A 27,296-nucleotide genomic window follows, 5' to 3' on the forward strand; every position below is an offset into this window, starting at 1 on the left:
ATAATTTTTCCCTTCTACCTGTGTATTTTAATCAAATTACCTGCATCAATAAATCTAGAACTTAGAATTTTGTATGTTTTAAATGTGTTTATTAACTCAGTGAAATAAAAAAAATACCAGCATTTGGCTTATATTTCATAGAATTAATTCTAAATCATTTCAGTTTTTTTCATAAACAAAAGTTCCATTAACTTTTCTTCCTCCTCTTTCCCATTTTGTTCTCTTTCCATTCACACCAATCACCCATTGTCCAGATTTACCCTGATATTAACAAATTCTACTTTAAATCCTTTGACTCAGACAATGCATGGTTACATGCAATATTGCTGCTGCAACAACATTATCATTCCCAAGCAATTATTCCCGAACAATCAGCACAATTCTGTTTCTTTGACTCTTTGATCCATCGTCTTCATGTCCCCTACCCCTGAACTGGCCACTCCCTTTCTGCTCAGTAATCCATAGAGACCTTCTGTCTCCAGGCCCTAGCAGTCTCACTCTACCCACTTTTTCTCACTAACCCTTTGTCTCTTGATAATAAATTCCAACTCTGATTCTATTTCTGTAAAGAAGTACAGCAAGCACATGATAGGCAAAGTAACTTGCAGTTGTTGACATATTATGTGTATGATATACAGTATAAATGCTCATTATCCCCAAACCATTCTACATTGATGCAATCAAGTAGTTACTTAAAAAATGTCATGAACAAAAAATTCATTTAATTCTTACTTTTTAAAAACCAATACAGTCACTAATAATGTTCATTGATATAAAAGAGGTAAAGAAGAGTGTTAGGGTGCAGTTGGCTTAACCAGGGTCCGATTTCTGTGTCTATGCCAGCCTTCCTGACCCTCCCGGATGTTGTTGGACTCCATCAGCTCCAGTCAGCATGGCCAAAAGTCAGGTATGTTGGCAGTTGTGGCCCAAAACATCTGGAGGGCACCAGGTTGGGGAAGGCTTAAGCACTCATATGCATGTGCTCACGATTCCATGAGTTTCTCTTCAGACTTTCTCTTCTGCAATTCCTGGGGTTGTCTTGTATAGAGTTCCCTGACTTTGGGGATGTCTACCACTATTTATGATGCCCATTCTCATGCCCATTGTGCACAGTCACTCAGAGGAAATCACAAGGCAAGAGGACACTTTGTTCTTCTCTTGCCGCTGCTTGCTCGAAGACGCCAGGCGATTGAGCAGCAACACCACCAAGGAGCACCAGCAGGGCCAGGAGATTCTGAGGGCCAGCTGCAATCTCCTTGCAGACCAGTGCCACAGATCTTTGGGTTGTTTTTTTTTTTAATGGTCTTTTCATATAAGGAAATAAATGTCACCACTGTAGCTGTAGCTGTGTTAATACTGAGTGAAATGAAAGCTAGTGGATAGGACAGTGAGTTAAAGGACTAGATTTTGTTTTCAAGAAGAATAATGGCATTTATTACTGTTAACTAGCTAGTAGTTTGAGTCTGACCAAACTGCGGAAGGCAGTGGAAGACAGGAGTGCCTGGCGTGCTCTGGTCCATGGGTCATGAAGAGTCGGACATGACTAAACGACTAAACAACAACAACAGCTGGTAGATAAAAGCTGTATGTTTAGGGTCAAAACATGTGTCCCTGATTTAATCCACCACTCAGAGCTGCTGTTAGCTTGAAATGGCTGGGGGCCTAAAGAAACGCATAGAAGTGGTTGCAAAAAAGGCCAACAGCCCCCCCCCCCGTACTGCTGCTGCAAGGAAAAGCCCCCGGTGATTGCTTTAAAGTTAAAAATCTTGCATTGTGGCACTTTTGGACCTTAGAATGGCCATAAATCTATGATGACTAGGATAAAAGGTGATGCTTGCTAATTCCTGCAATTGTCCTAGTATTTCCTCTGAACCTTCTAAAACTATGAGTTAGATCCAAAGATCTTTGAGTGGATGGAAAGCAGCCAGTAGCATTATTCCCCACAGATATGTCCATTAAATCTTGTGGAAGTGTTCATGCAGTGCTATAACGTGTGGGCTCTCTGAAAGTTCTTGCTTCTCCATTGCATGACTTCGATATTATTTCAGATTTACTTTCGCTTTCTTGTATAATTCTCTATTGCAGCAGTTCCCGCACTGTACTGGTGGACCAATTAAAACTTGCTGGGGATCTTGGGAGATCACTTGAGAAGCTGTTTTGGTTCCATGTACCAAAACACAGACTTAACCTCTGTCTTATCCTTGCCTTTCTGCCCACTGGCCCAAAAGCATGGCAGCCCCTTCCTTTTATGCAACCCAGAAAATTTTGACATTTTGAAAAAAGATTTGAAGTAAGAATACAAATGTTTAGGGTTCATCTGAATGTATACTATGCAGATGGACATAAATGAGGGGAAAGATGGAGTGTTCAAATTGTCCATTCTGTAATATGGAAACCCGTGATGGTGGTGATGATTTTATATGCTCTCCATCTGACTAAGTTTTTCCTTGCATAATATTCTTTGTGAACTTTACTATATCGACTAAGTGGTTTGTCAGAGAAGTTTGTCAGGTTTCATATAGTTCTGTCAATGAGCACACATTGTGATCACTGTGTGAAAGAAATGTAGAGCTACAAGTGTAAGAGGTTCTAATAGATAGTAAAATATTGTGATTCTGGATGGAACTGCAGTTATGACATTTCAAAGGAACCTCCCAATATAAGTGTATACAGCTAGAAGCTTGAATTGGAAAAGTGTTGTTGAAAGACTGTTCTCAACTAATTCATAAATAAATGTGTCCTTCTTGAAGAAAAATCTCTTGGGATTTGATTTGGCATTAAAAATACAGGTGACCTTAAGGCCCTGGAGGAGGGAAATATTATTTAGCTAAGTTTCTTTTGGTGGTGGGCAGGGGAGGGGCAGGGTGATGCATTTGGAAGCCAATGTCATTAGAAAAAGTGTTTGAAAGTTTTACAGAGTAAGCTTCGAACCTGAGATAACTGAACCTGAGAAAACTTACAGAAGGGATGTATATACCCTGTTTCTCCTAAAATAAGACATAGCCATAAAATAAGCCATAGCAGGATTTCTATGCATTTGCGAAATATAAGCCGTTCCCCAAAAATAAGCCATACCCTGAAAATAAGCCATAGTGACGTGGTACATCCCATTAAAAAAGCCTGGGGAGGCGTGGCTATGCAGCGTACCGATGTGACGCGGTTAAAATAAGACATCCCCTGAAAATAAGCCATACTGTGTTTTGTTGAGCAAAAAAATATATAAGACGGTGTCTTATTTTAGGAGAAACACGGTATACTTTGTCCCAGGTCATAGTGAAAACTTTGACCTGTTCTCAGAAATAGGCTAGTAGCCATTGAAGCTCTTGTAAGAGAGGAATCACATATTCCTGGTCAATAATCTGGCTGCAGATTCCTGAAGCAGCTATACTTTCTAAGCACTCATTGAAAGCAGCCTCATACAGAGGGTGCTACAGAAGTCCAAGTGTGATGTAACTATCACTTGTGACTTGTGGTCAGCTCCCCCAAGTACAGTTTTATATGTTATCAGGATCGTGTAAAGCTGGATAGCAGGATTTGTTCTACAAAAAATGTATAACCTCATTCCAGTTTTAATGCATTTAAATTCTTTGTTGTGAGCATAGAGTGGCCATTGTGTGAAACTTGAGGCAGAGCTAAATGCTCTGAATGGAACATAATGGGCTTCAAATGGGAGCTGAAGCTTTCATGAAGGGACAGAAGCTCTCCTTTGCTATGTAATACCATATAGCCAATGAGATTTGAATACATGATTATGTCTGAAGCTAAATCAGAGTGAGGGTGATTCTTTCTGCCCTCACTCTCATGTCTTTTGGGTAAAAATAAAAGAGTGGTATTCAGCTGGAAAGAATATGGTGGTGTCCTGTTCAGAATATTAGGTCCATCACAGAGAAGCATTTTAGGTTGTTGCAAATGCTAGTTCTATATTTAATTTTTTAATCTTTTTTTATTGTCACTTTCTACCACATTCCAGTTGCACACCACCCTGGAATTCAAAAAAGATTTGAGGCTGTTGTTAAATGCCATATCTGCCTAGAATTAAACATGTATCATTCACAACCAGCAGTATGTCTGATTTCAAGGGATTTTGGGGGAAGAGCATGGTGCATCACTTAGACAGAATAGGAATGCTGTTAGTATACCATATTCACCAGGCTGCACTACAGTCTTCCTAAATGAGCAAGTGAGGGTAGTCTAGATAACTTCACCACAGTGGTGTTGGTGGACTTCAATACCCATTCTGAGACTACATGAAAAGGGCTGGCTTGGGACTTCATGATCCCCACGGGTCTGTCTTAGTTTATCGATCCAACAGATCAATAAGCTTGATCTGGCCTTTGCCTTAGTTTGGATTGATAATACTCTCCACTGTGAGTCTGTTGTCATGAGTGGATCAACAACAACAAATATTTATTATGGTCGTAGACCAGCATAAGAAGGGAGGGGCAGGTGCGGTGCGGGTGGGTCGCCCCAGGTGTCACAACTGAGGGGGTGACAAAATGCCGGGCGGCACTTCCCGCAGGGCCTGCAGTGTGCCCAAGCAATGCATCTCTCCTGGGAGTGGTGTGGTGGCTTGGGCGCCTGCAGGCTACACACTGCCCCCAAACTGTTCGCCCGCTGTTTCCCCCTCAGCTGTAGGGCAGCTGAGTGGGTGGAGGCAGGCAGACTCCTCAGAGGCCCTATGGAGCATCCTGCCCTGGCTCAACCCCCCCCCCTCATGGACAGCTGGTCCCGCCCCTGGGCACAGGGCACACACGCCGCCCCAGGCGCACAATCCATTTGCTCCGCTGCTGGGTAGGGGTACATTTAAAATCTAAAAACTTTTTTTAAAAAAACACTAAAAGGAGTTAAAACAAAAAGTATCTATAAAAGTCTATAAGAATCCAAAAGAAGCTAAGAGAGTCTAAAAGAAGGGTTAAGAACATCCAGTTCTGGGCACCACAGTTCAAGAAGGATACTGACAAGCTGGAACGTGTCCAGAGGAGGGCAACCAAAATGGTCAAAGGCCTGGAAACGATGCCTTATGAGGAACAGCTTAGGGAGCTGGGTATGTTTAGCCTGGAGAAGAGAAGGTTAAGGGGTGATATGATAGCCATGTTCAAATATATCAAAGGATGTCATATAGAGGAGGGTGAAAGGTTGTTTTCTGCTGCTCCAGAGAAGCGGACACGGGGCAATGGATTCAAACTACAAGAAAGAAGATTCCACCTAAACATTAGGAAGAACTTCCTGACAGTAAGAGCTGTCCGACAGTGGAATTTGCTGCCAAGGAGTGTGGTGGAGTCTCCTTCTTTGGAGGTCTTTAAGCGGAGGCTTGACAGCCATCTGTCAGGAATGCTTTGATGGTGTTTCCTGCTTGGCAGGGGGTTGGACTGGATGGCCCTTGTGGTCTCTTCCAACTCTATGATTCTATGATTAGACAAGAGTGAAAAAGCGTAAAAGATTTGTATATATAAGACTATAGCTATCACTCTACAGAGCGCTCTAATATGAGTGATCATTATATTTAGTTTGTGAATCGTTTCCTGGTGAGGTTTGGGCTGAATATGGTACTCCGCTCTGCAGGGGTGGAGGATCCATGTAGATGGTCCACCCACAGCGACTTCTGTCATCTGATGGATAACTGAATGCTGAGGGCTTTTCTGACTGATAAGACTGGAGCTCCTTTCAAGGCTTTCATCACACTGTGGAATTGTGAAATGCCTAGAGTCATTGATATGATCACTCCTGAGTGCCCTCGCCACTGCTGTGGAAGACATAGCTCACCTTGGTACTCTGGTGACCTGTATGTTTTCAAATGGGGTCAATGGCTAGAGCACAGGTAGTGTAAATTGTGGTACTGAACATGATCCAACACAGGTGAGGGTGCATTACTTTGCCTACAACTTGTCAATGACTGTGGTGAAGAAAAATGACTTTTCTACCACTCTTGTGTCTTCAAATAGCCATCTGACAGAGCACTGTCTGTTCTATCACTGGATCAGTTTCAATTATTGCAGCCTGAGGTTGTGGGCAAGCTGCTATGAGAAGTGTGTCTAACCACCTGCCTCCTTGGCCCTTGACCATCTTGGTTACTTAGAGTTAGCTGGTGGGTATTGACTGGGTGATGAGGTGGAGGCATCACCCCTTTTTAGTATTACTACTACTACTACTACTACTACTATTACAATTAATTTATTAATTGCCTTCTAAACTGCCATCTCTAGATAGGATAGTTATCACATATAGCCACACATAGGATAGTTAACCCCCCCCCCAAAAAAAAACATTTTAAACAAGACTAAAATCCTAAAAGTGGACACTCATTGTAGAGACACATTTATCCAGCTGGGAAAGTCTGCAGAAACAAAAAAGTCTTTTATCGCTTCTGGAAATTGCAGATAGTGGGCGCCTGTTGTATTTCAACAGGAATGCTATTCCACAGAATTGTGGCAGCCACACTAAAAGCTCTGTTCTAAGCAACTGCAGAGTGGGCTTCTGAGATCTTTGGGAATTGCAGGAGAAACTCTCCCGCAGACTGTGGTGATCTGCTGGTTGTATAAGAGATAAGGCGGTCTCTAGAGTAACCTGATCATGAGATGTGTAGGGCCTAACTGAACTTGCCTGGTAGCAAACTGGCAGCCAGTGCAAAACCCACAAGCAATGTGTTATATGCTGGCAGTAGTTCGATTATCAGGGACCATGCAGGCCCTGGATTGGTCAGCCTTAATGTTGATGGGAACTGGAGTCCAACAACATCTGGGTGGCCACAGTTTTGCCACCCTGCTTTAGACAGAGGGCTGTCCCCTGTAAAATTGGGTACACAGCTTCCCTATTTTACTTCCTTCGAATTTAACTTTGCATGTCAATTTTAAATACTGTATACTGTAACTAGTATTGGGATAAAAACTCCAACAGTGAATACAGCCATATCCTGAATAAAAATACTCAGAAGAATTGTTTAGGAACATTATTTCTGGTGCATAATGCCTCTTGTTAGAATAAATCTTTATATTCTTCTATTTCCCACACTTAATTTAATTTATTGTATATGTCATTTCCTAAAACAACTATACAAGAATGATAACACAAAACATTATAAATTGCATTTATACATTTATTCATAAAATATTTTCTATTGCATTTAAAAGCTGTATTTTCCCCATCCATATCTTAAGAATTTAGCAGTTCACTTACTATTATCAGGTTTAAGCTGCATTAATTCTGTTGAAATCAGTAGAGCTAATTGGATTTATGTGGCTGCGGGTAAACATGCCTGAACACACACCCAGGTGTATCAACTTAACTGCATCGTAGCATGGGCTTCAGGCTGTTTGTTTTGTCTGGCCAGTTTTAGTCATTTGTATTTTTAGAGTGAGTCCAATATATACATGAAACCACTCAAAGGGAATCAAACATTCCAACTCTGTTATTTGGGGGTGGGGTGGGAATTAAACTACAGGTTGTGTGCCTTCACCATTTGTTTTTATTTACACCCCAAAGAAGCTGCTAATTTCCTTTTGTGGTTTCCTTTGTAAAAAATAAATAAATGGTGCATTTTAATAAATTTATTGTGTGAAATTTAAGACTGTTGTTGTTGTTGTTTAGTCGTGCCCGACTCTTTGTGACCCCATGGACCAGAGCACGCCATGCACTCCTGTAAGATAGAATTGTAGAGTTGGGTGGGACCGCAAGGGTTATCTAGTCTACCCCCTGCAATGCAGCAATGTTTTGCCCAGCATGGAGCTCAAACCCATGACCCTGAGATTAAGAGCCTCATGCTCTACAAAATGAGCTATCTGCAGAGCTGCTTTTATAGCGATCAGCATGCTTGCTCTGTGGCAAGGATAGGTAACATGTGGAATGTAGTGTGGTATCTGGAGGCCACTATGTTGGCGACAGTTGCCATATGGGATTCTTCTTTAATGTCGTTTCACTAATTATTTAAAACTCTACATTAAGTACTTGCTTTCAGTGTTTTATATTCTAGCAGTCAATTTATTATGATACATACTTTGTTCTTATCTAGAAAGCGCCAAGTCCCAACTTCCTACAGGAAAACAGTGGCGTAATGGCCACCTTAAATGTAACTATGTGCAAGCCAATCATGTAAAGCAGCTTGCAACATGGTTACATATAAGGTGGCCATTATGCCTCTGTTTTCCTCCGTCCCCTGTGTGCCCCGGTGCCCCCTAAACACATTATTGTTATTCCACCCCTCCAGAGCAGATTGTAGGGGCATGGGGAGAGGAGAAAAGAAAATGTCTGACACACAGCAACTTAGCCAAATGCTGCCCATAATGTTTTTTTTTAAATTACATTCATTGCCTCACCCCCCAAGCAGGGCCGGCGTGTCCATTTAGGCGAAATAGGCAATTGCCTAGGGCGCCAAAATGGAGGGGGCGCTGGCCAGGCTTGGGCGGGACGGGCTAGCAGCAGCTTCTGCGCTCTAGTGGAGAGGTGCTGCTTGCCCCCTACACCACCCCCGGCTCCCGCTAAAGCAGGCTTTGGCGGGGGGTGAGATGGGCGAGCAGCAGCTTCTCTGCTACAGTGGAGAAACTGCTGCTTGCCTCTCCACCACCCCCACCTCCCGCCAAAGCAGGCTTTGGCGGGGGGCGGGGGTGCCAGAAGGTGGTTTGCCTAGGGCACAAGAAGCCCTAGCACCGGTCCTGCCCCCAAGTACTCAAATTTTGATTTCAAAAAGCAGATTATTTATTTATTTGAAGGATTTTTACCCCGCTCTTCAGTCAAAAAAGGTCTCCCAGGTTGACTCTAAAAGATCAGTTAAACAATTTGTTCAAATTAGGACATGAAACAGCAAAAATTTTGTATTTTGCAAATTTGGCTTCAGCTCAGTTTATACCCAAATTATTTTCTCCTCTTATCGGACCCTGAGCTGCCCCTCATTTGCGGCAGTTAATGGATTGGTGCCTCCTTCTTTCACACAATTCACCACCAAAGAGTTCAATCACATGAAAGAACTGTACCACACAAGTGTCTGCCTGTTTGAACTACTTTTTAAAAATGGCTTGGCTTGGGGTCCCAATCCATAGTAAAGTGGCCGCCCCTAGTCTGCCGTTGTATGAAAGCGACTTGGGAAAATAAAATTTATCTCCAACCCAGAAATGCTGATATTGGTAGCCAGAATTCATTTTAAGGATTTTCTACCAAGATAAAAATATCAGAAAATACTCAACTGTGAGTAATTTGCAAAACTTGAATGTGGAGGAAACTAAAACTCTCAGGAAACAGCAGCTTGAACTAGAAGTGACAGCTGCATTTTCACCCTTTTAAAAGTATAACTATAAATTTCAGATTATTTCAGTTTCCAGAGGGAGAGATTCTGATTTTGACAAAACAAGGGGTTATTCGTGCCATTATATGTAGATTCTGCAGGCATTGAAGCTGATCTTCACTGTTGGTTGAGTTTATTTAAAGAGCTTTTCTAGTCACCTTTGATCCTTAGTGATTTCTCCAGATGCACAGAAGTGAACAATGTAAAAATCTTGCTGCTTCAGCAGAACAAAATCCAGCTGGCAGGGAAGTGAATCTGCAAGTCATTGGTTACAGCTGTGTTTCGATTTATGTGATGGTTGAAAAAATAAATTACCAGATTAAATGGCTAAAAGAAGACTCTTTGTTTAGCCCTTGTGTAGGGAATGAAAGTGTTTATAGTGCTGTTTTATACACAGCCATTGGAAAGTAAGCTGGACAAATAGGCGTATTCAAAACTTCGCTAAAATGCTGTACGTTCAGTATTATTTCTTCACAAGAAAGTGCATGCTTTAGAATACTGCTGTCAGCCTGCAAAAGTTTAAAAGGTCTTCTGCCTTTGAGAGTGTCAGCAGACTTTCTGTCTTTTTCGGACTCTGTAGTTTATCAGTGGGAGACCATTTCTGTCAATTTAACTCTTAAGTGTGCTCGATGCATCTTTGACATACCTAGAATTATAGGCAGAAGCTATGTCAAACTGATACCCTTCTAATGGCTTTATGTTCAAGATTTGTGTTCCATTTGTTCTTTTTTTATATACAAGTATTGTGGCAGCTGTAGATCTGATACATGCCAGTGTGTTCACTAATGTGCACCTTGTGCCAGGAAATAATGTTGAATGCCATGTTTTTATATTACAAGTTATATGTGTCTATGGCTATGTAAAGGCACCATCCCAAAAGAAAACTACAATGCAAGGCTGAAGCTAGTGGGAACATTATAGGGTGCGGCTTTGTAATTTGGCTATGAAATCTTGGCTCTGATTAACTTGGGGTCATCATGCCATTTACTGAGCTAGAATCTCATCCATTATTATATATATACAGTTATACTAACTGCTTATATTCTTTTGAAAACTAATTACCCAGCTATAAGCAGCATATTAAGGGACACGGGTGGCGCTGTGGTCTAAACCACTCAGCCTAGGGCATGCCAATCGAAAGGTCGGTGGTTCGAATCCCCATGGCGGGGTGAGCTCCCGTTGCTTGGTCCCTGCTCCTGCCAACCTAGCAGTTCAAAAGCACATCAAAGTGAAAGTAGATAAATAGGTACCACTCCGGTGGGAAGGTAAACGGCGTTTCCATGCGCTGCTCTGGTTCGCCAGAAGCGGCTTAGTCATGCTGGCCACATGACCCGGAAGCTGTACGCTGGCTCCCTCGTCCAATAAAGCGAGATGAGCGCCGCAACCCCAGAGTTGTCCGCGACTGGACCTAACGGTCAGGGTTCCCTTTACCTTTACCTTAAGCAGCATATTGAGAAAGCAGTATATGTATCCTCCTGGAACACCCTTCCTACCTCCAAAACTGTTACCTTTAAACGTGTACTGTCTCACAAATTAAAACATTTCATAATGCTGTAAATATGCATTTAACTTAATTATGAGTGTGGAAAAAATGCACTGAAAGGGGTGTGCATAATTTGAAGCCTTGTAGTTCTTCCTGCAACAGATGTGGAATACAGCAGATTTTGTTTCCTCTAATAATCTGTTTGGTGCTATTTTATAACAATTATTACACGGAGACAATTAGTTTCATTTCACAGCGATAAAACTGTCAGTGGCTGGGGGTTGATTTGATTTACATTTTAACCAATAAGGCATATTTCAAAAATAAGTGCCCAAATAAATATTGGAAACAATGATTGTAATTGTATGTTGCAACTGTTATTCCATCAAATCAAAATACATTTTACACAGCTCTTTTCCAAAGGTTATCTTTTATCCTTCACTAACTCCTGCAAAATGCTGATGTTAAATACCAGCACAAGAGCTCTGTTCCAAGTCAAAAATGAAATGCAGCGTGCTGGCCAGGTTCCATTGTAAACCACCCTAAGAAAGACCAGAGAAGCGGTTACAATATTGTTAATGGAATATTTCCCCTTTTATTTTCCTCAGTAGCATTATTGCATTAAGAACCGTGTGACAGAAAACCATGGAGATGCAGAATAAATAACCATAATGTATCAAAAGCAGACAAAGGTGTGATTGATCTGTCTGGAATTGGCAGACTCTTTCGCTGTGTCAGGCTGTTTCTTTGATCAATGAAGGTATAGCCTCTGACCCTTAAAATCAATGGAATTGATTGAAAGGGAAAAGAGAGTAAACCATGAGAATGCAGGATGGGCTTTAACCTTCACTGTGCATAAAGGTTTGAAATATTAATTTTATGCATGTACTTAATACCTAAAACATTATATATATGATTGTTTAAAGCATTCCCTTGGTCTTAGTAAAGGAACTAGCCTTCTAACAAAGCCATAGATTGTGATTACAATCTTGAGTATTTCCGCCCTTACAGAGCATTGTTTGTAAAATATTTGTGCATACCCTCACAAATAAGATGGCATTTTGCTGCTTTTGGAGAGGGATCATGCAGATGTTTCTGAATACAGAAACACCATAATCTCTCACCCTTCCTTTGTAAGCTTCTTGTGAGCATACCTGTCTTCACTGCAGCACCAGCAATACCAAATAGTACCTATACAACCTCATGCTTATGAATTTTGTAAGGAAGTGGAAACAAATAAAAAATATATACAAAGGTTAGAGAAACCTTTGTTCAAAACATGCAAAAGAAGGAACCGTCTTTGCCTGACAACTTGCTGTACTACATTCTCAGGAAAAACTGTACCAGATATCTTTTAGTACATGAAAGTTAGAGCTGTTAAAGAGACAAAGGAATAATAAGGCATTTTATAAATATATTCTACTGCTGAAATTTATGCAATAGCATTATGATCAGCAATAATTCATTTCCAGCACAAAGTAAACACTGATGTTTTCCATCCTCATTAAACAATCAATTTCTTTATTATTGATATATTGTATCATGTTTCTGTATCATGCCATTTTTTCAGACGAGATTTAAAATTATCAAAGAATATATATATATATATATATATATATATATATATATATATATATATATACACTGAACAATGAAAAGAGAATACATAAAAACATTCAAAATTAGCACACCATTTCACCTCAATAGAATGTTCTATTGTAGAACAAAAGCATTCAAGGTTGTCTTTTGGTTGGTTGGGAGATTAAGATGGTCACAAATAATGATGGATCCTGTAATTTGCATATGTTTGTATTAATCAAGAATTAACACAGTGATGTTTAAAGTAAATTAGACTACATTTATTTGAGCTGTGATAATTGAAAGAAAACAAAAGGAAAAATGAAGTAAAACAGCTTCCTCTTGTGTGAAGAATTTTCTTCCACACATGTACAGGAGTTGTTAGAACACTGATATACCTGTTTGAGCAATTGTTTTCTGTTATGTTTCATCTCCACAATTTCACATACTGGAGTGTGTTGTGTGCACGTTTAACCTACAATGGTAAAGATAGAAAAATCAGAGAACACAAGAGAAGAATAGGAGTAGGACAAAAGTGCCATCATGGGTTGAACAAATTCCCCCCTTCAGTCATCTCAAGACATGATTCTTTCAAAGCATGTATTACCTTGTTCTGCAGAATAATGATGCATTTTAAGAACAGTTAGGCAACCAATTAGCATGCATACACATTCAATGACTCACTCTTTCTAAATTATAAATCTCTATTTGATCCTCATAAAGGTAAGACACTTAGCCGTCTTTTTAAATTAATATTTGTTTCTACATAGCTTCTTAAAAGCAGACTACAAAAGTAAAATACTATATGTACTCAGTGTCTCTTGCCATCAGTTTATTTGTACTGGCCCTGCATAAATTCCACTATAGAAGTCTTTCAAAGCATACATATTCTCAAAAGCCAAAGATCTCACATTTATAATTTCCTTTCTTTAAAAACAAAAACAAAAAACAGTCTTCAGCTCCAAGAAAATGCATCTTTCTCATGCTTTACTTTCTTTGCTATAGTATTTATTTCTTCAAAACCGGGAAAGAAAGAAAAAAGATAATTGCACATAACCTTCAAATTTAAAGCCTATCCCACCGTTTCATGTATTCTGGCACTTGACAGCCTTCTATCTCGAGGTCTTTGTCACTCCTTCTTTCTAGACCCCCCATTTCAAAGAAGAGATGGAATATCACCTCTGTTTTGGTAGCTGCAGCAATGGCTGCTCTCATTTTGCCTCTTCATGTGGAAACTGTGTGTTTCTAGTCTGGCAGCCAGTGCTGTCCCCTTGTGGATGATGAGAACAATTTTGAGGCTTGCATATGTCATGCTGTTCGACAAGCTGAATGGTGTGCCTGTTAAGTTTTTCATCATCTTTATGAAATTCATACTCCTCTCATTGAAATGCTATCCCCCCCCCCTCCTTAACCTCTAAAGGACAGGACCATAGATTCATTCTCTGTCTCCTACCACTCTCAGTAGAACTCTTGCGATCAAGGATGTGAAACTGAACTCATTTGCTAGTAGTCATATGCTAGCAGTCATGTTGTCAGTCTAGACTAATTTCTAACTGTGAAACTGAATGCGCTACTAGGTAAATGAATATTTTCTAAATACACAGTTTTCTTATTACCTTACATCAACTGACCCCCCCCCCCCCCCGCATGGAATAATTACCACAGACATTTGCACTTACGTAATCCTATTTGCTGTCAATAGAGCAATAAAACAGTTTTCCAGCCATGTTCCTAACCATGTTTATTTGTAAATAAGTGGCATTGAAACCATGAATTTAATCCCAATAACTGTACATAGGTTTGCAGCTTATTTCAGGCAGTATTGTCTGTATATAAGCCACAGGTCAAGAACACCAAGTCTAAGAATATGTATGTATGTACACAGGGGACGCGGGTGGCACTGTGGGTTAAACCACAGAGCCTAGGGCTCGCCAATTGGAAGGTCGGCGGTTCAAATCCCTGTGACGGGGTGAGCTCCCGTTGCTCAGTCTCAGCTCCTGCTCACCTAGCAGTTTGAAAGCACGTCAAAGTGCAAGTAGATAAATAGGTACCGCTCCGGTGGGAAGGTAAACGGCATTTCCGTGCGCTGCTCTGGTTCGCCAGAAGCGGCTTAGTCATGCCGGCCACATGACCCAGAAGCTGTCTGCAGACAAACGCCAGCTCCCTTGGCCTATAGAGCAAGATGAGCGCGCAACCCCAGAGTCGTCCGTGACTGGACCTAACAGTCAGGGGTACCTTTACCTTTACCTTTACCTTTATAGACACACACACACACACAGTATCTTTAAATCCTGTCACTTTGGTGCAATTTATTTCAATTAGGCTGCAATCCTATCCATACTTTCCTGAGCCTTAGCCCTTCATGATATTAGCCACAATCAAGAGAAAGGTAAGTGCATTGAAACCCATTGAGACAACCATACAATGGAAGGCTTCCAGTGCTATTTTTCTATTCATTTCAGTGCCCACTGGCCATTGCTACCCCATTAGCCCAGTGCTTACACGTGAAAGACCCGAATCCAGGCTTATATATGGTCATTCATGACTGACTATTGATTCCAGTGTGTCCCCACTAAGCATGTCTTAGTCTGGAGCTAACCCATTGTCTTATATAGCCTGGATCCAACCCATTGTACCAGCATCCTAGTGTAGGTATGGTCTTAAAATCAGTTCCATTGCTTCGTGGATTTATAAGGGGAGTTTAATTAAGAGGCTTGTGATGATGGAGGAAGCTGAGTTAATAGAAATAATTTGTTCAATGTACTGCATATACACCACGATCCCATTTGAGATTTGTTTTTCTCACTAAGAATATGGCAGCATTTATATAGCAAAGGTAGAAATGTATGCGAGGAATTTATTTTTATTTATGTCCAATAATAATACCCACAATTACTTCCCACAATATTAAATGTGATCATGAAATATGTCCATAATGTGCTGAATCTTCTGTAATATCTAAATCTTCATCTTCCCCCCTAGGGGTTCATAACATAAAATAGACTTGCCATGTATGTATGTATGTATGTATGTATGTATGTATGTATGTACAAAGTGAACTGTAGGGTTTATTTAGTTATTTTCTTCTGAAAGGAATATTCAGTGAAAAACAAATGCTGCTGTTATTTACTAAAGTCTTTAAGCAGAGATGCTGTGACTTATGACCTGAACAGATCCCCAAATGGTCAGTGGTTGGAAATATATTTTTCAACTAAGTTGCTCAGTCAAACATTCTTGGGTAGAACATGTGGATGTCCTTGTTTCAAAGTCCTGCACAAAGTGGATGAAAGTTAGAGGGAAATATTATTTTATACATGTTCAATAGAGAGCAGTGACTGGCTCCAGTCTAATTCTGCAAGTCCCTTCACATTTGTAATCTTCAAAGATATTGCTGTTTAATGTTAGCAACATTCTTTGATCCACCCTGGCTTTTTCACAGGCATAATCACAGGCATATCTATATAAATGAAGACACATATGGGAATGAAGGTGTCTTAACTCAACATTACTAGTTCACCATAGTTTCATTGCAGCAACTATTTTACTTTTAAAAGACAACTGAAGGCAGCCCTTTTTAGGGAAGTTTTTAATGTTTGATCCTGAATTGTTTTTAATATTTGGTTGAAAGCCACCCAGAGCGGCTGGGGAAACCCAGCCAGATGGGCGGGGTATAAATAAATTATTATTATTATTATTATTAACAAAACTTAAAAAAGAAGAACGCCTGCTTATGCTCCGCTTTATAAAGTAAGGTGACTGAGCACTTAGGGATGACCAAGGGTTAATTATTAGAAAACTGGAATCGGGAAGAACCTTAAACCTGGGTCTGTGACAGCTGTAATTGAGCTGATTGATTACGACATCTCAGCTATTGATTTAATCTAGTCTGCATTTCCCACTGGCTCTAAAGGTGCCCCCAGATGAAGTCCTGAGCACTTGAACCTGGATATTCTCCCTGGTCACAGCCTGGGTATAAAATTACAAAATGTTTAGCCATTTTCTTCCTTGTTTGCTTCATGCTTTTTATTCAAGTGCTTCTAAATACTCTGTAGATGAATATTTTTAACCACTGATGAGTTGAGATATCCTGTAGTTTGCAGGACACACCACTCACTTGTAAACATAGTAACCTGCCCCTCCCCCCACTTGACAGCAATACAGCAATTTACCAGGGTAAGAAAAGGAGCAGACCAACGATGCTGGAAGGAGCAACCAAAAAAGAAAGTAGTAATAAAAGTAAAGTAAAAAAATAATGATGATGATGAATTCTAGCAAAAGTAGACCCACAAGCTCAATTCAATGCATATTACTCCAAGGAAGTCTCACTGTGTTCAGTGGGGATTATTTCTACCAATGTGCCTAGGAATAAACTCCACGGTCACACTAAGGCTTAATTCTGAGTAAGCATCTATAGGTTTGCAATGGAATTAAATGGCCAATCTAATATACACGCAGCTCTAGGAACTCAGTATAAGTCACAGACATTTAATAGCAGTACATAGTCACACTGTATGTGTTGTCATTTAAAAATAAAATAAAAAGTAAACCAGTTAACGCAGAATTGAATGCCATAATCCTGTAATTTTTATCAGTTTTCCAAATATGATTTCAGTCCTTCATTTGTTGGGCTATGCCTGGTGTTGTTTCATGCCTTGCAAATTTTTGTGCTCTTGCCTGACTTTTTGTCAGTTGTTGTTGTTCTTGTTGTTGTTTTATTTTACCCCGCCCATCTGGCTGGGTTTTCTCAGCCACTCTGGGGAACTGCTTGTTAACAATCTTACCGAGGGGTGGGGGTTAAAAGTTTTGATGGTATTAATTGATGCACAATCTTCTTTGGGGTCATTTACTAACACTTGCTTCTTTTCTCTGTTGTAGTTTTTCGTATTTTAATATGAATGTTGCGCAGATTGAGGCCCTTCATGCTGCCTGTCCACTTAGGTTGCCCAGTCGCTACTTTAGTTGGGTCTGTGATGTTGGCACTGCATGCTGGGTTCTGCCTGTTTGCTGAAAGCTGAGAGACTTTTTTCCTCTTGGGGACAGAGTAGGCTACTGTACTCTGTTTCTTACATGAATTCTGTACTTTAAATCATATTGACATAGTGTTCCTTTTTCACAGAAATAAGTGCACAACACATATTTAAAACTTACCAAGTGTTAAGGCAGAGCAAGTTAAAGCACATTAAATAACTGCATTATGAAACCAGCATGGCACACATTTTCTGCATCTCAGCTAGTTAAGCTTTTGCTGAGATTTACATGGTGCACAGAGTATCTGTGGTCAAATAGCTCCATATGTATGTGGATAGATATACAATGATAAATAATTCTCGAATAAAAAAAGCCTGCACCATTGTACTGCTTTTGTGCAATACAGTATAGCTGTTATTCTTTTGTTCTCTTTCTCCCTCGCTCCCTCCCTCTCTCACACATACACACACAGAGACAGACACTCAGTCACTTTGTGTTTCAAGTCTAGAACTGCCCCTTCCTATTATAGGCCCTATATTTTAAACTCAGAAGCTTTCTGCTTTATCATCATATTAGTGACTCTGAATCAGGCGGTAATTTGGCAAAAGAAATCACCATTCCTATTAGGTGGCAGCCTGACTCGTTTTTTCTATTTTTTTTTAATGCAGAGATTCTCATCAGGATGAAATTTATTAATTTTCATTAGTTTTGTTTAAAATACCGAGGTGAAACGTTGCAACCTTGTAGCTTGGGAGAGAGGTGATGTGCACACTGGAAGAATCGTTTCCACTCACGAATTCAGCACAGGGGAAAGGCGGAGGGTGGGGGTGGGGTGGGGAATGAAGAAGGCGTAGAATAAATTCTAAGTCTGTTAAAGAATTGCTGGCATTATTTCTCCTTACATCACGTGTGTGTGTGTGAGCCGAACTTGTCTGCTTTTCCTGAGGCAGAAGACCGAGGATGAACGTCTGTGCACAGTCTGTTTCCACAACTGCATTTGGAGATCTGTCTTATTGATTAGGGGGGGAGAAAGGGGTGGGAATAGGACGGGGAGGGGAGGGGAGGACCGTCAGGCTCCTGGCTTATTGCAGCTCAAGACATTTTCTTCCGGAAAGATGTCAAACAACTGAGATACAGCTACAGATGAAGTAGAAAGATGGGGAAAATAAGAAGAGGGACCTGTTTAGAAGAAATGAAGGCATTTCTTATGAGTGTACTGGGGCTGCTTCTTTTCCCCCCCTTCTCCTTCCTTCCTTCCTTCCTTCCTTCCTTCCTTCCTTCCTCTTGCAACATCTGACCCGCAACAAGGCTGGAGTCACAGCGTCATGCAAATGTTGCAGCCCAGCAGGTCTGGCAGAGGGCGGATGCTGGAGAGAGAGTTAATGTTAATGACGAGTGCAGTGAAAAATCCAGCCGATGCCACCCCCTCCACATGCAGCCGCTCTGAGTCAGCATCCGACGTTTCGCCTTGCCTTTGTGTGCGCGCGCGTGTGTGTGCGTGTTTTGTCTGTGCAGATGCGTGTGCATGTCTGTCTGACTGTATGTAAGTTAGCATGTCCGTCTGAGTGTGTGTGTGTGTGTGCGCGCGCGCGCGCATATTCATGGGAGGTAAAACCCAGTCAGTCAGTGAGAAGCAAAGGTACGTTGGAGAGCAGCTGAAAGCTGACTGATTTCCATCTACTGAGCATCAGATGTATTCCCTAAGGAGGATGGGTCTATGTGATTGGGGGGGGGGTGTAATTATGTTAATGTCATATTTACAGAGGGGTTAGATTTTTCTTCCTAATTTCTTGGTTTGGAAGCTATGGTCAAAAATTGCTTTGGAAAATCATCTTACAGTTCTAACAAAAAGCATGATAATTAATTTTTCCCCAAATGTCTAAAAATTACGGGGCTGCTGGTGATTTGTTTTAACTCTTTCGTGCCTGAGGCATAACAGTTCGAAGTCTACTGCAGAGCAAATGACAAAGAAAGGGTTTGATTGTGACATGATATTCTTTCCTCGATCAAAATATTTAAAGTACTTCAACATGTACTGAATCTAGAAGTGACATTCCGTTAAATGGGGTGAGGGGCAAGGGATAATGAAACTACCTAGGAAGGAGGGGGTGTCAATTAATAAGTATTTTCTTCCAGTTATTTGTGTGTGTGTGTGTGTGTAGTTTATCAGCTTGTTCTGCAACTTGAGATTCTAATTATTTTGATTACTGTTGTTTTCTCTCTCCACTTTCTTTTTCCCTTTAAAGCTGAGCTGCATCATGAAGAAAGACAGGAATGAGTTATATACACCAGTCTCTGCCTCAGTGGCCAGGATCTTTATGGCTGCTGATTCTTTGGCTCTGGGTTCATCTGCCGAACATCATGGATCTGTTGCTAAAAGTAGACATTTTCTTTTCCATTCTACAATTGAGACTCAGATGCCGAAGGAGAGAGAGAGAGAGAATCTTTTCAGCACTGTTGTTGTGCCATTAAAAGTCTTGGACTTTAAATGCAAAAAGTGATTGGGGAAAATATCTTCTTTCCCACCTGCTAACTGTACAGTATGAAGAATATTTTTTGAAAGTTCAAATGTGGTTCAACCGACTCGGGACCAAGAATGACAAGTTAGCTCAAAGTCAATGTGTTCTGCAGTTTAGGATGTGGAAAGTAAATCTGCATTCAAAAGTCAGGTGTTTTTTCATATTAGTCGAGAGATACATATTCAATAAAGGAAAGAGGGGAAGAACATAAATGATACCCAAAGGGCATTCTTGGTCTAGAATAGCTTTAAAGTGCAGAAGGTTTTAGGGCCCACTGTAAATATGGTAGTGAAGATATAATGCTGAACTGTTTAATCTTTGTCTAAGCCACTGGGAAAAATAGGAGAGTGTTTAAAAGTCTGTTTGAAACAGATGTAACCTGTTTTTAGCTTCCTGATCTTACTTCTTTTGCATGCACAACTTTGATAGCCTTTATAAATGGGAGGGTTTATTAAATAAATAAATAAATTTCAAAAGTATCTTGCTCATGCAACTGAAGGTCTGTTTTGTAAGTGTTAGTGGTGCCTCTTTTTGTTATATCTTCCGAAATTACTGAAAGAGATGCTTTCTAAAACAACAACAAAGCCCAATCTGATTAATTGAAGAAGAATTCGACTGGATCTTATCGGACTTTTCCTAGTCCCTGAGACCCTAACTTGTGAGGTTTTTTAGTAACAATCACAAGTCAGGCTCTTGGGACCTAGGCGGAGGGGAACCAGCAACTTTGGACTTTATTGATTAACTTTCTACGATATTAGCAGCATAAAAAAGATATATTTGTCGCTGGGGGAGAAATGTGATGTTTTGGCCCACAGAGAAATGCATTGTGCAGAATAGAGATGGTAACGTGCTGTGTTACAGGTTCATATATTCAAACAGCTGTACTGTACTCTTTAATGTTTTGAATTAATGTTGGGCCTTCATTCAAGTGCTGGAGAATAAAGCATCCCTGTGTTTAGATAATGAAACTGTGCTTGACTCGTTTGCCATTTCCACACTGAGGCCTAGCAAACCAGTATCTTCCCGAACCCACCTATAAAGTTTTGATGCAAGTGGATAGATAGGTATTTGCCTGCCCTGACATTTTGTTCCAATGTTTTAAATGCTTTAATCTCAGTTTCTCTAATTGTAACTAGCATTGCAGCATTCTATAGCACTTCCATAGTTTTACTATAACATAAAGCTAATATCAAATATATTGTTTTCCCTTGTGATTATTTTGCTCAAACTAGTTAACACAATTTTGTTCTGCAGAGACATAGATGCTTCATAAGTTGTTATCATAGCACTGAAAAGAGCTAAAATATGCTGGGATTGATTTCTTCAAATACAGCTTTCATTTCCATATAGTCCTTGAGGCTTTTTTCAATTTCCTGTATTATCTTTCCCATCCTCTACTGTGAAAAATTCAAACTTTGCAGTCTGAAACAAAGGCATTGCACACCACAAGCATTCAAACAATTCCCCATTTTGGGTTATATTCCAGCTACAGCTGATTTCCCACCCCCCACCCCCACCCCCAGTGTGTGGGAGGAACTGTTGTACTGTCAGCATCAACACTGTTATTACAATACATTGTTCTTATACTGGGGAATAATTGTATAGTCATTTTTTTTAAATGTCACCGCCCCAAATGTTATAAATAAATAGGGTCTTGTCCCCCCCCCCATGGAAACACATTTTTGGCAAAGGCGTGGCACATTCATTTTTTGGCAACAATAAGTTTTTGCAAATTCTTTTTTAATCACATGTTTATCTACTTGATCCAGCTGTGATCTAGCAGTATTAAACTAAAGGACTATGTATGTAATCAGAAAGATGTCTCCAAATAAATAGTATTGCAGGCAAAACCAGTTCATCATAATGAAAGTGTGGTGCTCATTTTGACAAACACTAATTAAAGCTGAAATAATGTAAATATTTCACTTGAATGAAGATTTTCCAGTTACAATAAGATAAATGGAAGGGCAGAAATCTTTATAATCTATCATTGCTCCCATGCAACCTCTGCTGGTTTGATTTCGGCCCAGTAAAATCCATAATAATACTATATGAATCCAGTTGATGTTACATTTGCACAAACAGTTGCTCTACCCTCCTTTGAAGGAATACAGGAGCATAAATTCAATATGGTGCGCATAGGTTGATTGAGAATAACCATTGTTTCAGGCTAAAATAAGTCTAGCTGAATTGTCCTCCAGTGTGAGCCGAAGAGTGAAGTTCATTAAGAAGGGGCTCTGTGGAGAGCACATGTATGTGCAAAAGGTTTTGGGTTTAGCCCCTGGCATCTAGGTAGGTTTGGAAAAGACTGGAGAGCTACCAGTCATTGCAGTGCTAACCAATGTTCTGACCTGGCGTAAGGCAATTCTCTATGTTCCTACATAATAATAAATAAGTTGCAGCATATGATGTCCAGTGGTGTAAAAGAGGGGAAATTGGAGATGAGTGGGTGGTAGGAATGGACATCCCGGACACTTTTTTCCAAGAAGCTATAATTATTTGCCAAAGTTATTGAGTCTTTTATGGACCTCCCTTGCTCTGGCATGTGAAGGAGGTGATAATGAGGCTTCCAAGTTTTCTTGTGACAGATTAGCAGAGAGGAGGTTAAGACATGGGAAAGGGCTATAGCTCAGTGATAGAACATCTGCTTTGCATGCAGAAACCCCCAGGTTCCAATTCCTAAAGTCTCTAGATAGGGCTAGAAACCACTCCAGTCTGAAATGCTGCAAAGCTGCTACTGGTCAGTGTATTGTAGATGATACTAAGATAGCTGGACCAATTTTCTGACACTATATTTCCTATGTTCCTGGAGAATGAAGGAATAGATCAAACAGAGTTTGGATACTTCTGATCTTTTCTTTGACAGGGTTCCTACTTCACACCGGCCGTTTAAACACTTGCACATGTTTGCAAGTTTGCACTTGTAATTAAAGGCTAAAATTTCCATTTCAGACAATCCTTTGTTAAAGCTCATTGTGTTTTACAAGTTGGACCTAGGTCATAAGTAAGCACTGCTGAGTTCAGTGGAGTCTACTTCCAAGTAACCATGTCCTGGGTTGCAGTCATAATCCTAGTCAATGAATGTGCGAGATTCCCTAATAAACTGGATATAGTACTATGTACTGCTGCTATTTGGGGGCGCATGTGTCAAGATATTTGTCCTTCCAGGATAGTTCTCCAGTATTGCAGGCAGTGGGATTTTTATTTTATTTTATTTTATTTTATTTTGCATTGTTTACTCACTGATTCTTTCAACTGCAGATGCCAGGAATGAATATCAGAACTCAATGCTCAATGCTTTTGCACACATGCTTTTGCACTCAAAGCATGTGTTCTATCACTGAGTAATAAATGGATGGAACTCTGGCTGATCCTTTCAATAAGAGCCAAAGTAGATACTGAGTAGATACTGCATCTCACAACAGATTTTTTTAAAAATACAACACAAGAACTTTATAATAACTTGCTTTCCGTGGATACAGTATTCAATGGCCACAAAAGGAATTCCCACAGGAGTTGCCCCCCCTCTCTTTTCCAATAGAGAAGCAGGTCCATATATATTTGCATGTGTGTGGATATGGTGGTGTGGTGTGGTGATCCCCACAATCTCTGGCAAGGGAATGTGACAAAATGCTCTGAGGATGAGTGAGTAGCACTTGTCTCACTGGGAAGATGGGTCCAGACTAGGGGGAAGGGCCTTTCACATTTGTGGTTGTAGACTCTGGTGATTGTTGAGCACATTAATACACATGATCCTACATTAGAATGGTTACATACAAACAATCCCTAAGGATCTTTCTAGATATGCACAGGAATGATATTGTTATGAGCAGGAGTTTTTTTCAATCAGAACTTGCCAGAACTCAGTTCCAGCACCTCTCAGGTGAGCACTGTTTATACAACACACAGCAAAGGAAAGGAACATTGGGGTTTCTTGCCATTTGGCATTGTCAGAAATGGAAAGATACCTACATCTTCTTTTCCCATCACACCAAAGTACAACTCAAGACTAGAAGGACATGTGACATTGTCATGTATTTACTGAATCCATCATATGGTCCAGCATGAAGGTTTTTTTTGTTTGTTTTGGTAATTCAAAGATTTGGCTGATCAGCAGCAAATTAGCATTTTTGTTGATGAATTATAGGTAAACATGAATAGTTATGTGTAAGTCTATGTGTCTTTTTCAATGCTTTTTTCTATCCGTGTAATAGTATACTGTACAATATGGTATAATCAGCTCCTGCTACAGCTAGTGACTCTATAATAAAGCAGCCTCTTGCAACACCAAGAGACACAATGATGTGTGATGCATACAAAAAAGGAGTGATATTAACAATTTGATGAATTCCTAGTTGGGAGACCAGATTAAGCCAGACGCATACATTAATGGCTGTCTTCTGCTAGTGTGAGCTGTGCTCAGTGCGGTGGAAATGAAAGATCACCTAGTCTCCCTGACACCAGCTTATTTGTACATTTTAATTTTAAAAAGGAAAACCATTGTTTTACATACATCTCTTAACCCTTCCATGACTTTCTCTTCCCTCCTAGATTGTGTTCTAATCAACTGTCAGCTTTGAATGCTATTTAGCAATTTCCCAACAAACACCAGTCGAAACAATAAAAATAAAAATGAGAGGCATAGCAAGTGATCTCGTGTCTGTCATGTTCAGTTGGATTATCATTATCATGACAATCATGTGCTTTATGTTTGAATTGTCATACGGATGCACCCATTCCCCCAAATGTCATTTTAAGTCATAACAACACGTTTCATATATTTCACAATACAAAATGCATTTACAGCACTTGCCTAGGATAACCTTATTGAAGGTTTTTAATTAAACTCAAAGGCATTAACACTGTACAACTCAATCCTAACCATGTTTACTCAGAAGTAAGTTTTATTGCATTCAGTAGGACTTACTCCGAAATCAGAGGGGTTGGGATTGTAGGCTGCAGTAAGACCCACTGAAGTCCCTAAGAGTCACTTCTCAGTAGACATGGTTAGAATTCCACTGTTAGTGCAATAGCATGTCATTATTTGATTCCTTTTTGACTTAGAAAACAAAAGGATCATATAAAGTTGCTTATTATGACACTGCAAAAGCCAGATACTTTAAGAATAAACAAGTATTAAATATAATCCAACCAGAGTTAAGCACCTCTAAGTCCTAGTAATTTTAGTATGACAGTTTTAAGTATATGTTTAATTTTTATTTATTTATTTACAGGCTCTGTACTGTGCTTTTAAACAAAAAACCCCAAAACATATAAACAACATATCCATTCCTTGAAACCTTTTAAAACACATAGCAATGAAAAACAAGGACATATAAATTTCCTCATAAGGGGTTTAGAAATAGGGGTGAACACTAAAATGGGCAAATTTGCTGATCAACCAAATTGTTCAAGGTGGATTGTGAAGAGCTCCAAAAAGGGCATTAAAATGGCAAATATGATTCAGTGTAAGCAAGTGTGAAGTGATGCATTTGGGAGGGGGGGAAATCTTGACTTTGCATATATGCTTATGAGGTCAGAAATGATGATAACTGACCAGGAAAGAGATATTGGGGGCATGGTGGATAGCTCAATAAAAATGTCAACCCAGTGTGCATCAGCTGTGGAAAAGCTGAATTTCATGTTAGGGATCATTAGCACAAATAAAACAGTCAATATAATATTGCTGTTATGCAAATACATAGTGCAACTGCATTTGGAATGCTGTTCAGCTTCTGGTTGCTGTACTACAGAAAGGGCACCATAGAGCTGGAAAACATTCAGAAAAGGGCCAATAAACTACATGGGGACTGGAACGGCTTCCCAGTGTGGAAACTTAAAACACTTGAGGGTTTTTCATTTAGAGAAAAGGGTGATTAAGGGGGTACAAGAAAGAGGTGTATACAAGTAGCTCATACCAAGAAGAAACTTTGTTGTTCTCTAAGGTGCTACTGGAAGGAATTTTTTATTTTATTTTGTTTTGACTATGGCAGACCAACATGGCTACCTACCTGTATTTCATGAAGGGTAAGGCTATAAGTGGTTACTAGCCATGGTAGCTGTATACTAGCTCCAGTATGCCTCTGAATACCAGTTACTGGGGACCACAAGTGGGTAGAGCGCTGGTGTGCTCATGTCCTGCTTGTAACAGGCATCTCATTGGCCACTGTGAGAACAGCATGCTGGACTAGATGGGCCTTCGGGCTGATACAGTGGGGCTCTTCCTATGCTCTTATGCCACTTTGTTAATTACGGCATCCTGGTTGGATGTGCTTTTATATACAAATGGATACAGCACTTCACAACAGACCTTCATGGATTCCAGATTCTGTTTGCTTGAGTTCACATCCAGGAAACCTCTTGGCACATGAAACAACTATGCTGAATGACATTGTGTAGATGTGATGGTGCAGTAAGATTCCTTCAACAACATCACAAGCACAGAGTATGACTGCAGATGTGCTTTTTTACCTGTGTTAGGTCACATTCATTGTGAGTCTTGTGATCCCTGTACTCCAGAGGTTGGTCCTGTTGCTTCATCACCCTCAGTTCCTCTGAGACATCTCTGCAGCTCAGTTGGGGCCTTGAGCTCATCCCCTCTTTGTGGGCAGTGAGGTCCAAGAGGATTACTGGCCCAAGTTGTTAAGTTGTTAGAAATTCCCTTAACATCCTCAGGTTGCATTAGCCATTGAGGACAGACCATCAACGTTTGTGCCCAGACAGCCATAATGTCAAACTTAACCAAGTAATGATCAGAGTAACATATGTGTCCTCCATCCAAAGATCATTATTCCCTATTTGAGAATGCAAAACCATGCCATGACGGTTGGTAACATTAACCCTGCCATAGTGCAACCCCTTGCAGATGATTGCAGTCAGTAAGTGTACTGGGACAAGAGAGGCAAGCAACTTTCAGTGTGCTAAATGCCAGAAATAAATTATAAGTAAAAGTGAGGATCCAAAAGCAATGTCTTCTTTCACTGTATAATTTTAGGATGGACTCTGCTGAAACTTTTTAAATTTATTATCTATGCACATCAAGACATTTATTCAGTAACAGTTTTCCTGATGTGCCTTCTTCAGTGGCCATGATGCCATTGCTCTGAATCAGTGCATGGCTTAACATTCAGCATCATTAGCATGACACTTTTTGCTTATCTTAATAGGCTGAATATAAAAATAAGTGAAATTAAATAAATATTAAGATGATGATTTCACCTTTCTCTTTCAACCCTCATACCCAGCTTAAAACTCATGGAATCAATCTTGTGGATTCTGTTTAAGTTTAAATCTTATCTCATGAGCCTTCAGAATTGGACAAAGCTGTATTGGAACTTTTGAATGAATGTTTGTTTGTTTAAAAAAAGAATTGGCTTCCTTGCTTTTGTTGCTGTTTGTTGGGAATTAAACATTGCTGACTAATAATAGTCAATAAGGACACAATGCAGGCTTCAACAGCATATCCATCCTATTGTGC

General features: G+C 40.0%; 1 long non-coding RNA gene across 1 annotated transcript in view; it reads left to right on the forward strand.

Annotated features, from left to right (window-relative positions):
• The window catches only part of LOC117045624, a 37,360-nt gene extending 16,573 nt beyond the window's left edge, over positions 1-20,787 (forward strand). The window contains exon 2 of the long non-coding RNA XR_004426447.1: positions 19,547-20,787. This is a non-coding gene — a long non-coding RNA (uncharacterized LOC117045624). The remainder of the gene's footprint in view (positions 1-19,546) is intronic.
• The last annotated feature ends 6,509 nt before the right edge of the window (positions 20,788-27,296 follow it).

Source organism: Lacerta agilis, chromosome 4 (genome assembly GCF_009819535.1).
Source record: "Lacerta agilis isolate rLacAgi1 chromosome 4, rLacAgi1.pri, whole genome shotgun sequence".
In the NCBI taxonomy this organism is placed as follows: Eukaryota; Metazoa; Chordata; class Lepidosauria; order Squamata; family Lacertidae; genus Lacerta; species Lacerta agilis.